General features: G+C 44.3%; 1 pseudogene; it reads right to left on the reverse strand.

The window, feature by feature from the left end:
* The window catches only part of LOC139374592 (NACHT, LRR and PYD domains-containing protein 3-like), a 47,011-nt pseudogene extending 42,485 nt beyond the window's left edge, over positions 1-4,526 (reverse strand).
* Positions 4,527-12,719: the final 8,193 nt, after the last annotated feature.

The following is a 12,719-nucleotide window of genomic DNA, read 5'->3' on the forward strand; positions in this document are numbered from 1 at the left end:
ATAAAGCCTCTCTTGAAAAAGCCAAACCTTGACCCAGAAAATATAAACTATCGGCCGATATCGAATCTCCCATTCCTCTCAAAAATGTTAGAAAAAGCTGTTGCGCCGCAATTCACTGCCTTCCTGAAGACAAACGATGTATACGAAATACTTCAGTCTGGTTTTAAACCCCATCATAGCACTGAGACGGCACTTGTGAAGGCGGTAAATTACCTTTTTAATAATGGCGTCAGACCGAGGCTCTGCATCTGTCCTTGTGCTCCTAGACCTTAGTGCTGTTTTTGATACCATCGATCACCACATTATTTTGGAGAGATTGGAAACCCAAATTGGTCTATACGGACAAGTTCTGGCCTGGTTTAGATGTTATCTGTCGGAAAGTTATCAGTTTGTCTCTGTGGATGGTTTGTCCTCTGACAAATCAACTGTAAATTTCAGTGTTCCTCAAGGTTCCGTTTTAGGACCACTATTGTTTTCACTATATATTTTACCTCTTGGGGATGTAATTCGAAAACAAAATGTTAACTTTCACTGCTATGCGGATGACACACAGCTGTACATTTTGATGAAACATGGTGAAGCCCCAAAATTGCCCTCCCTGGAAGCCTGTGTTTCAGACAAAGGAAGTGGCTACTTCTAAACTTTTAAACTCAGACAAAACAGAGATGCTTGTTCTAGGTCCCAGGAAACAAAGAGATCTTCTGTTAAATCTGACAATTAATCTTGATGGTTGTACAGTCGTCTCAAATAAAACTGTGAAGGACCTTGGCGTTACTCTGGACCCTGATCTCTCTTTTGACGAACATATCAAGACTGTTTCAAGGACAGCTTTTTTCCATCTAAATAACATTGCAAAAATGAGACATTTTTGGTCCAAAAATGATGCAGAAAAATGTATTCATGCTTTTGTCAATTCTAGGTTAGACTACTGCTTTGCTCTACTTTCCGGCTACCCGGATAAAGCACTAAATCAACTTTAGTTAGTGCTAAATACGGCTGCTAGTATTCTGACTAGAACCCAAAAATGTGATCATATTACTCCAGTGCTAGCCTCCCTACACTGGCTTCCTGTTAAGGCAAGGGCTGATTTCAAGGTTTTACTGCTAACCTACAAAGCATTACATGGGCTTGCTCCTACGTATCTTTCCGATTTGGTCCTGCCGTACATACCTACACGTACGCTACGGTCACAAGACGCATGCCTCCTAATTGTCCTTAGAATTTCTAAGCAAACAGCTGGAGGCAGGGTTTTCTCCTATAGAGCTCAATTTTTATGGAATCGTCTGCCTACCCATGTGTGAGACGCAGACTCGGTCTCAACCTTTAAGTCTTTATTGAAGACTCATCTCTTCAGTGGGTCATATGATTGAGTGTAGTCTGGCCCAGGAGTGTGAAGGTGAACGGAAAGGCACTGGAGCAACGAACCGCCCTTGCTGTCTCTGTCTGGCCGGTTCCCCTCTCTCCACTGGGATTCTCTGCCTCTAACCCTATTACAGGGTCTGAGTCACTGGCTTACTGGTGCTCTTCAATGCAGTCCCTAGGAGGGGTGTGTCACTTGAGTGGGTTGAGTCACTGACGTGGTCTTCCTGTCTGGGTTGACGCCCCCCCTTGGGTTGTGCCGTGGCGGAGATCTTTGTGGGCTATACTCAACCTTGTCTCAGGATGGTACGTTGGTGGTTGAAGATATCCCTCTAGTTGTGTGGGGGCTGTGCTTTGGCAAAGTGGGTGGGGTAATATCCTGCCTGTTTGTCCCTGTCCGGGGGTATCATCGGATGGGACTACAGTGTCTCCTGTTTTACCAAGCTCAGTACCGACCTGACTGAAACAGTGTGTGTAGTTTACAGCCTGGATCCTCCAGTCCAGCAGACAGCAGTGTAACTCACCTCAGTACCAACCTGACTGAAACAGCTGTACTTACCCCAGTGTGTGTAGTTTACAGTCTGGATCCTCCAGTCCAGCAGACAGCAGTGTAACTCCTGAGTCCTGCAGGTCATTGTCTCTCAGCTCCAGTTGTTTCAGTTGTGAGTTGGGTGAACTCAGGACTGAGGCCAGATCTGAACAGCAACCCTCTGTCAGACCACACTGACCTAGACTAGAGGGGAGTAGAGGACAAACTTGAACGCTTGCAACACACACACACACACCCATACACACGCACGCACACACACACACCTCAGTGTGTGTAGTTTACAGTCTGGATCCTCCAGTCCAGCAGACAGCAGTGTAACTCAGCTCAGTACCGACCTGACTGAAACACCTGTACTTACCCCAGTGTGTCTAGTTTACAGTCTGGATCCTCCAGTTCAGCAGACAGCAATGTAACTCCTGAGTTCTGCAGGTCATTGTCTCTCAGCTGCAGCTGTTTCAGTTGTGAGTTGGGTGAACTCAGGACTGAGGCCAGATCTGAACAGCAACCCTCTGTCAGACCACACTGACCTAGACTAGAGGGCAGAAGAACACATGATTAACACATGTTTAAAACATCCACATAATAACTCATACTGAAGATATTTAACTCACACTAGTGTCTGTATGTTGCAGAGTGGACTGGTTAGTCCAACACAGAGCAGCTCCACTCCTCTGTCTCCCAGGTCATTGTAGCTGAGGTCCAGTTCTATCAGGGGGGAGTTTGGTGTCTGCAGAGCTGAGGCCAGAGTCTCACAGGATTCATATGTGAGTTTACAGCCAGCTAGTCTGAAGAGAGGATATAGTCTGTTAGATATACAAATCCTTCATTATAATGATACTGTATACATCAACTCAATAACATAACTCACAGTGCTCCAGTCTGGAGAGAGGATATAGTCTATTAGATATACAAATCCTTCATTATAATGATACTGTATACACATCAACTCAATAACAGAACTCACAGTGCTCTCTTGCAGGTTTTCACTATCGGCAGCAACCTCTGATAACCTTTCTCTGATGTGTTGTATGTCTTGAGGTCAAACTCCTCCAGCACCTCCTCTGACATCAGTAACAGGTAGGCCAGGGCTGAACATTGGTCAGGTTTTAGTCTTGTTTCTGAAAGAGTTCCTGATCGCAGGGAGGTCTGCATGTCTTCAACTAGAGAGTTGGAACCAAGTTCATTCAGACAGTGGAACAAGTTGATGATCCTTTCTGGTGAGGATTCCTCCTCGATGATGTCTGAAAGGTACCTGACTGTTCTCTCAACTGTTTTCTTATTGCTCCGTGTGGTACTTCCTGTCTGTGTCAGAAGGCCTCGTAACAGATTCTGATTGGACTCCAGTGAGAGACCCAGAAGGAAGCGGAGGAACAGGTCCAGGTGTCCATTCTCACTCTTCAAGGCCTGGTCCACTGCTCTCCTGTGTAAGTCAGACAACTGGATTGACTCCTTCTCTTCATCATCACTAGTGGTGGGAAAAACATTTTCCTTCTTGTCCAGACATGATTCTAAAGCATGCACTGCTGCTAGAAACTCCTGAATGCTCAGATGCACAAAGCTGTAGACCTTCTCTTGGTACAGCCCAGATTCTTTTTTAAAGATCTCTGTACACAATGCTGAGTACTCTGATGCCTCTGTGACGTCAAGACCACACACTCTCAGGTCCTCCTCGTAGAAGATCAGGTTGCCCTTCTGCAGCTGTTGGAAAGCCAGCTTTGCCAGTTTCAGGATCATCTCTTTGTCTGACTGAGACAGTTCCTTTGGGCTTGTCTCTGTGGCTTTGTTGTACTTCCTGTTCTTCACAATGATTTGGATGAGCATGAAGTGTGAGTACATCTGGGTCAGAGTTTTGGGGACTTCATCCTTCTCTGTCTCTTTCAGCATCATCTCAAGGACTGTGGCTGATATCCAACAGAAGACTGGTATGTGGCACATGATGTGTAGGCTCCTTGATGTCTTCATGTATTTGATGATTTCATTGGCCAGATTCTGATCTGTGATTTTCTTCCTGAAGTACACCTCCTTCTGTGGATCATTGAACCCTCGTACCTCTGTCACTTGGTCAACACACTCAGGAGGGATCTGATTGGCTGCTGCGGGTCGTGTGGTTATCCAGAGGAGAGCAGAGGGAAGCAGATTCCCCTTGATGAGGTTTGTCAGTAGCACGTCCACTGAGGTTGGCATCGTGACATCACAGCACTTCTCATCATTTGTTAAGTCTAGAGGAAGCCGACACTCATCCAGACCATCAAAAATGAAAACAGTTTTGGTTTCACCATCTTCAATGCTGTCAATCTCTTTCAGCTCTGGGAAGTAGTGGGAAAGAAGTTGCATCAGACTGTATTGGTCCTTTTTCAGGTTCAGATCACGGAAAGGAAGAGGAAACATGAAATGAACGTCCTGATTTGCTTTTCCCTCTGCCCAGTCAAGGATGACCTTCTGCACAGAGACTGTTTTTCCAATGCCAGCGATTCCTTTGGTCAGCACAGTTCTGATTGGTTTGTCTTGTCCAGGTAACGGCTTGAAGATGTCGTTGCATTTGATTGGTGTCTCTTGTGTGGGTTGTTTCTTGGATGCCATCTCTATCTGTCTAACCTCATGTTCATTATTGAGCCCTCCACTTCCATCCTCTGTGATGTAGAGTTCTGTGTAGATGTCATTGAACAGATTTTGGTTTCCATGGTGTCCAATTCCTTCAGATATGTGTTGATACTTGTGTTGCAGTTTAGCCTTAATGTCTTGTTGGACTGTCAGAAGAGTTGCACCTGTAGGAAAACAATGAGAGTTGGGACTCATAAGTTAATGTGTTTGTTTTATAAGGGCCTTTGTACCATTCTTTGTGATATTGTATGAAACAGTCTTACTTCTTCTGTCCAGAAGGTTGTGTGTGATCTTTAATGCATCCTCACTGTCCAAACTCTCCACTTCCTTATTGTCATCTGGTAATGGTTCCTGGCTGAAAGCAGGTGGCTGATCACTCTTCATTGATAGCAGGATGGTTGTAGGTGACTCTGATCTGGGCTTCTGGACACTGAACAAAACAGGGAGACAGATCATCTCATCAATACCTCATCTACATCCTTTTAACAACTGTATAGTGGAACTTCTAGAAGTCCTGATGCTTCTTTTAAAGCTACAGTCTGGAATTGGTAAATCCATTTCTGGCCTTTTTAATGAATGATATAGACCTACATTTTACTGTGGGACAAAAAAGTATTTAGTCAGCCACCAATTGTGCAAGTTCTCCCACTTAAAAAGACGAGAGAGGTCTGTAATTTTCATCATAGGTACACTTCAACTATGACAGACAAAATGAGAAACAAAATCCAGAAAATCACATTGTAGGATTTTTTATGAATTTATTTGCAAATTATGGTGGAAAATAAGTATTTGGTAAATAACAAAATGTTATCTCAATACTTTGTTCTATACCCTTTGTTGGCAATGACAGAGGTCAAAAATTTTCTGTAAGTCTTCACAAGGTTTTCACACACTGTTGCTGGTATTTTGGCCCATTCCTCCATGCAGATCTCCTCTAGAGCAGTGATGTTTTGTGGCTGTTGCTGGGCAACATGTGGTTGAGATCTGGAGACTGGCTAGGCCACTCCAGGACCTTGAAATGCTTCTTACGAAGCCACACTTTTTTTTGCCCGGGCGGTGTGTTTGGGATCATTGTCATGCTGAAAGACCCAGCCACGTTTCATCTTCAATGCCCTTGCTGATGGAAGGAGGTTTTCACTCAAAATCTCACGATACATGGCCCCATTCATTCTTTCCTTTACACGGATCAGTCGTCCTGGTCCCTTTGCAGAAAAACAGCCCCAAAGCATGATGTTTCCACCCCCATGCTTCACAGTAGGTATGGTGTTCTTTGGATGCAACTCAGCATTCTTTGTCCTCCAAACACGACGAGTTGAGTTTTTACCAAAAATTTATATTTTGGATCATCCTAATGCTCTCTAGCAAACTTCAGACGGGCCTGGACATGTACTGGCTTAAGCAGGGGTACAAGCCTGGCACTGCAGGATTTGAGTCCCTGGCGGCGTAGTGTGTTACTGATGGTAGGCTTTGTTACTTTGGTCCCAGCTCTCTGCAGGTCATTCACTAGGTCCCCCCGTGTGGTTCTGGGATTTTTGCTCACCGTTCTTGTAATCATTTTGACCCCACGGGGTGAGATCTTGCGTGGAGCCCCAGATCGAGGGAGATTATCAGTGGTCTTGTATGTCTTCCATTTCCTAATAATTGCTCCCACAGTTGATTTCTTCAAACCAAGCTGCTTACCTATTGCAGATTCAGTCTTCCCAGCCTGGTGCAGGTCTACAATTTTGTTTCTTGTGTCCTTTGACAGCTCTTTGGTCTTGGCCATAGTGGAGTTTGGAGTGTGACTGTTTGAGGTTGTGGACAGGTGTCTTTTATACTGATAACAAGTTCAAACAGGTGCCGTTAATACAGGTAACGAGTGGAGGACAGAGGAGCCTCTCAGGTCTGTGAGAGCCTGAAATCTTGCTTGTTTGTAGGTGACCAAATACTTATTTTCCACGATAATTTGCAAATAAATTCATTAAAAATCCTACAATGTGATTTTCTGGATTTTTTTTCTCATTTTGTCTTTCATAGTTGAAGTGTACCTATGATGAAAATGACAGGCCTCTCTCATCTTTTTAAGTGGGAGAACTTGCACAATTGGTGGCTGACTAAATACTTTTTTGCCCCACTGTAAGTAATTTGGGAACACTTTCATTAGTTTGATATAAGAGAACTGTATATTTTGAAAATTCATTTCTTACCTCTTAGAACTTGTGTCTTGAGTCATTTTAGAGGCAGTGGTCCCCTCCTCTGTCTCCCCAGAGAGACTCATTTTAGAGGCAGTGGTCTCCTCTCTCTCCCCAGAGAGACTCATTTTAGAGGCAGTGGTCTCCTCCTCTCTCTCCCCAGAGAGGCTCATTTCAGAGGCAGTTGTCCCCTCCTCTCTCCCCCCAGAGAGACTCATTTTAGATGTAAGTCACAGCTCACTCAGCTACAATAAGCAATAACAGAACAGTCAATATTTCTGAACATTGAAAAACAATTAACAATTACCACACTTTTACTGTCTGTGGTCAGAGTTCAGACACTTCTTGCTGCATTTAAACATACACAGCCCAAAATTATTAATTTGATTTGGATCCCCACTAGCTGACTCCATAACAACAGCTAGTCCACCTGGTTGGATCCCCTGACCCCATAACAACAGCTAGTCTACCTGATTGGATCCTAATTAGCTGACTCCATAACAACAGCTAGTCTACCTGGTTGGATCCCCTGACTCCATAACAACAGCTAGTCTATCTGGTTGGATCCCCTGACTCCATAACAACAGCTAGTCTACCTGGTTGGATCCCCTGACTCCATAACAACAGCTAGTCTACCTGGTTGGATCCCCTGACTCCATAACAACAGCTAGTCTACCTGGATGGATCCCCTGACTCCATAACAACAGCTAGTCTACCTGGTTGGATCCCCTGACCCCATAACAACAGCTAGTCTACCTGGTTGGATCCCTTGACTCCATAACAACAGCTAGTCTACCTGGTTGGATCCCCTGACCCCATAACAACAGCTAGTCTACCTGGTTGGATCCCCTGACCCCATAACAACAGCTAGTCTACCTGATTGGATCCCCTGACTCCATAACAACAGCTAGTCTACCTGGTTGGATCCCCTGACTCCATAACAACAGCTAGTCTACCTGGTTGGATCCTCTGACTCCATAACAACAGCTAGTCTACCTGGTTGGATCCCCTGACTCCATAACAACAGCTAGTCTACCTGGTTAGATCCCCTGACTCCATAACAACAGCTAGTCTACCTGGTTGGATCCCCTGACTCCATAACAACAGCTAGTCTACCTGGTTGGATCCCCTAACTCCATAACAACAGATAGTCTACCTGGTTGGATCCCCTGACTCCATAACAACAACCAGTCTACCTGGTTGGATCCCCTGACTCCATAACAACAGCTAGTCTACCTGGTTGGATCCCCTGACTCCATAACAACAGCTAGTCTACCTGGATGGATCTCCTGACTCCATAACAACAGCTAGTCTACCTGGTTGGATCCCCTGACTCCATAACAACAGCTAGTCTACCTGGTTGGATCCCCTGACTCCATAACAACAGCTAGTCTACCTGGATGGATCTCCTGACTCCATAACAACAGCTAGTCTACCTGGTTGGATCCCCTGACCCCATAACAATGGCTAGTCTACCTGGTTGGATCCCCTGACTCCATAACAACAGCTAGTCTACCTGGTTGGATCCCCTGACTCCATAACAACAGCTAGTCTACTCCATAACAGGTAGTCTACTCCCCTGATTCCATAACAACAGCTAGTCTACCTGGTTGGATCCCCTGACTCCATAACAACAGCTAGTCCACCTGGTTGGATCACCTGAATCCATAACAACAGCTAGTCTACCTTGTTGGATCCCCTGACTCCATAACAACAGCTAGTCTACCTGGTTGGATCCTCTGACTCCATAACAACAGCTAGTTTACCTGGTTGGATCCCCTAACTCCATAACAACAGATAGTCTACCTGGTTGGATCCCCTGACCCCATAACAACAACCAGTCTACCTGGTTGGATCCCCTGACTCCATAACAACAGCTAGTCTACCTGGTTGGATCCCCTGACTCCATAACAACAGCTAGTCTACCTGGATGGATCTCCTGACTCCATAACAACAGCTAGTCTACCTGGTTGGATCCCCTGACTCCATAACAACAGCTAGTCTACCTGGTTGGATCCCCTGACTCCATAACAACAGCTAGTCTACCTGGATGGATCTCCTGACTCCATAACAACAGCTAGTCTACCTGGTTGGATCCCCTGACCCCATAACAACGGCTAGTCTACCTGGTTGGATCCCCTGACTCCATAACAACAGCTAGTCTACCTGGTTGGATCCCCTGACTCCATAACAACAGCTAGTCTACCTGGTTGGATCCCCTGACTCCATAACAACAGCTAGTCTACCTGTTTGGATCCCCTGACTCCATAACAACAGCTAGTCTACCTGGTTGGATCCCCTGACTCCATAACAACAGCTAGTCTACTTCATAACAGCTAGTCTACTCCCCTGATTCCATAACAACAGCTAGTCTACCTGGATGGATCCCCTGACTCCATAACAACAGCTAGTCTACCTGGTTGGATCCCCTGACTTCATAACAACAGCTAGTCTACCCTGGGGTACACACAACTTAAAAAACGTTACAGTTTAGATTGACAGACGGTAGTCGACATTATAACATTCACCAAGTAGACGTTACAGTTTAGATTGACAGACGGTAGTCGACATTATAACATTCACCAAGTAGACGTTACAGTTTAGATTGACAGACGGTAGTCGACATTATACCATTCACCAAATAGACGTTACAGTTTAGATTGACAGACGGTAGTCGACATTATAACATTCACCAAGTAGACGTTACAGTTTAGATTGACAGACGGTAGTCGACATTATAACATTCACCAAGTAGACGTTACAGTTTAGATTGACAGACGGTAGTCGACATTATAACATTCACCAAGTCAACGTTACAGTTTAGATTGACAGACGGTAGTAGACATTATAACATTCACCAAGTCAACGTTACAGTTTAGATTGACAGACGGTAGTCGACATTATAACATTCACCAAGTCAACGTTACAGTTTAGATTGACAGACGGTAGTCGACATTATAACATTCACCAAGTCAACGTAACAGTTTAGATTGACAGACGGTAGTCGACATTATAACATCCACCAAGTAGACGTTACAGTTTAGATTGACAGACGGTAGTCGACATTATAACATTCACCAAGTCGACGTTACAGTTTAGATTGACAGACGGTAGTAGACATTATAACATTCACCAAGTCAACGTTACAGTTTAGATTGACAGACGGTAGTCGACATTATAACATTCACCAAGTAGACGTTACAGTTTAGATTGACAGACGGTAGTAGACATTATAACATTCACCAAGTAGACGTTACAGTTTAGATTGACAGACGGTAGTAGACGTTATAACATTCACCAAGTCAACGTTACAGTTTAGATTGACAGACGGTCGTCGACATTATAACATTCACCAAGTAGACGTTACAGTTTAGATTGACAGACGGTAGTCGACATTATAACATTCACCAAGTAGACGTTACAGTTTAGATTGACAGACGGTAGTAGACGTTACAGACCGGTAACATAACAGGTATTTATTCTATACCAACCAAAGCCAGGCTCCCCCCCCCCCCCCCCCAAAGACCAATACGTTTGTTCTTAAATACATAAAATATTGTATCTTTCATCTCTCTGTGCTTCATAATTGTCCTTCAATTCACAAGAGGCGTAATGTATCGCACAGGAGAAAGCATTCGAGCGAGCGAAACAGCTCCCCTCTGTCTCTCTACATGTAGACCATGTATCTGATGCTGTCTGGACAGTGAAACAGCACACCCTCTGTCTCAGTATGTGTAGACCATGCATCTGATGCTGTCTGGACAGTGAAAACAGCACCCCCTCTGTCTCAGTATGTGTAGAACATGTATCTGATGCTGTCTGGACAGTGAAACAGCACCCCCTCTGTCTCAGTATGTGTAGACCATGTATCTGATGCTGTCAGGACAGTGAAACAGCACCTCTCTGTCTCAGTATGTGTAGACCATGTATCTGATGCTGTCTGGACAGTGAAACAGCACCCCCTCTGTCTCAGTATGTGTAGACCATGTATCTGATGCTGTCTGGACAGTGAAACAGCACCCCCTCTGTCTCAGTATGTGTAGACCATGTATCTGATGCTGCCTGGACAGTGAAACAGCACCTCTCTGTCTCAGTATGTGTAGACCATGTATCTGATGCTGTCTGGACAGTGAAACAGCGCCCCCTATGTCTCAGTATGTGTAGACCATGTATCTGATGCTGTCTGGACAGTGAAACAGCGCCCCCTCTGTCTCTCTACATGTAGACCATGTTTCTGATGCTGTGTGGTCAAAAAGAGTATTACATTGTTGTCCGTAGCATTGAAGGCAAAGGGATGCCAGCGAGCATCTGGCCCTTGATTAAAAAAGTATAAGAAATTAGCCAATCAGCGTTGAGCTACACTGTGCGAGCTCAACTGTGAATGGTCCTGGCGCACAAACAATTGACAGAAACAACTTGAATTGTTGCATCTTGTTGTGTTGTTGTCTTCTGGTGACTAGCTAGTTAAAATTGTCCCTTTCCTAAATTAGCCACGGATGGAGATGGGGATTTGAACTTGTGGTTTTACTCAATTCTCCATGCTGGCTAATGAATATAACGGCGGTTCTGATCCAACCATTGATTCTTACGTTGGTGTGCACCTGGCCCGAGAGGATGGAAGTTCAACATGTAGATAGATGTAGAAGGCTAATGTCAACTAGCTAACGTTGACCATGAATGGAGGTCAGGTTAGCGAGCAATCATTTTAGACATGTAGCCTAGGACAACGAAAAATAAAAGCAGGTACTGTATGACAGAGTGATACACCGTTTTGTCAACATGAACGAGAGGAGGATGGCATTGGCGTTTCTCAACAAGTAGGATGAGTCAACATGTTTTTTCTACATGTACGAACGCGCGCGCGCGCGCGCGCGCACACACACACACACACACACACATAAACCAGGACCATGAACTGTTCTTCGTAATGTGCGGTAACTCTGTGGTTCTAAATCAATAATTGTTTAGTCGTCCGAATATGTCGAAAACATGAACTTGCTTGACCCTGCTGTAGGTCATGTAACAGTCTGTTAAATACAATGTGTTGTGTGGATTTAACCAGACAGATGTTGCTTTCCGGTTTTGTGATAAAACAAAAGTGTGGTTGAATTTATTCTGCCAATGTGTCTTCTTATTGTTTCGGCCTTTAGGCCTATAGCCTATCTCTCGGTCAAAAGACGTGAATTAACAGTGATTTTACCCACTCACCGCTACTGGCATGCCCTCATAATTGGCGTGAATGCAATTCGGACACCTGAACTACAGGCTTCTGTCGGTCCGAACCTGCCAAATTGATGTATGCGCTTCAGAATGTTATAGGGCAATTTGTATCATGTTAAATGTCATTCACTATCGAGAACCACCTTCAGTAATACCCACATACATTTATAACTGTCACTTGAGTGTTCGTTTCCTTCTAATTGTATCCTCCATTGTTGCATCATTCCATTCCGTTCACCTTTCTGTCCTCTGTCACGTCAGTTGTTCCTGAGGGTCGTTAACATCGTTATCGTTATGGAACTCAGACCCGACGTAGCGGGTTAAACCTGTCGCCTGGTGCTCGGTTCACGACGACTGGACCGTTGTTATACAGTTCCATGATTAGTGAGAATTAGGGGCAGATGTATAGGACCCTCCCTATTCAACCCCTATTGTACACTTTTTTTTACACCTTCCAATGTTTCATGGATTGAACTTGAAAATGACAACTTTCAGGATGAATCAAACCGCTGTAATTGTTTTATTCATCAATATATTTCCCGTGTAAAGGTTCTCCAGACCAGTTTTTTTTAATGATTCATACATACTTCCCTAACCCTAAAATGTACCTAAATAATCTACAAAATCGGAGTATTTTTAAATCTACCAGTTGGTGCTGAAACGAAGACGAAGATGCATAGATGCCATTGTTTCATTGATCCCTATATTCTGTACCCGTTCTCTCCATGTACTCTGGTCTGTCTACAAAAAAAATCGAATTAAAGGTACACCGTATTTAGAGACATGGTTTAACTGAAATTAATGAAAACTTCACCAAA

Source organism: Oncorhynchus clarkii, chromosome 19, assembly GCF_045791955.1.
Source record: "Oncorhynchus clarkii lewisi isolate Uvic-CL-2024 chromosome 19, UVic_Ocla_1.0, whole genome shotgun sequence".
Lineage (NCBI taxonomy): Eukaryota > Metazoa > Chordata > Actinopteri > Salmoniformes > Salmonidae > Oncorhynchus > Oncorhynchus clarkii.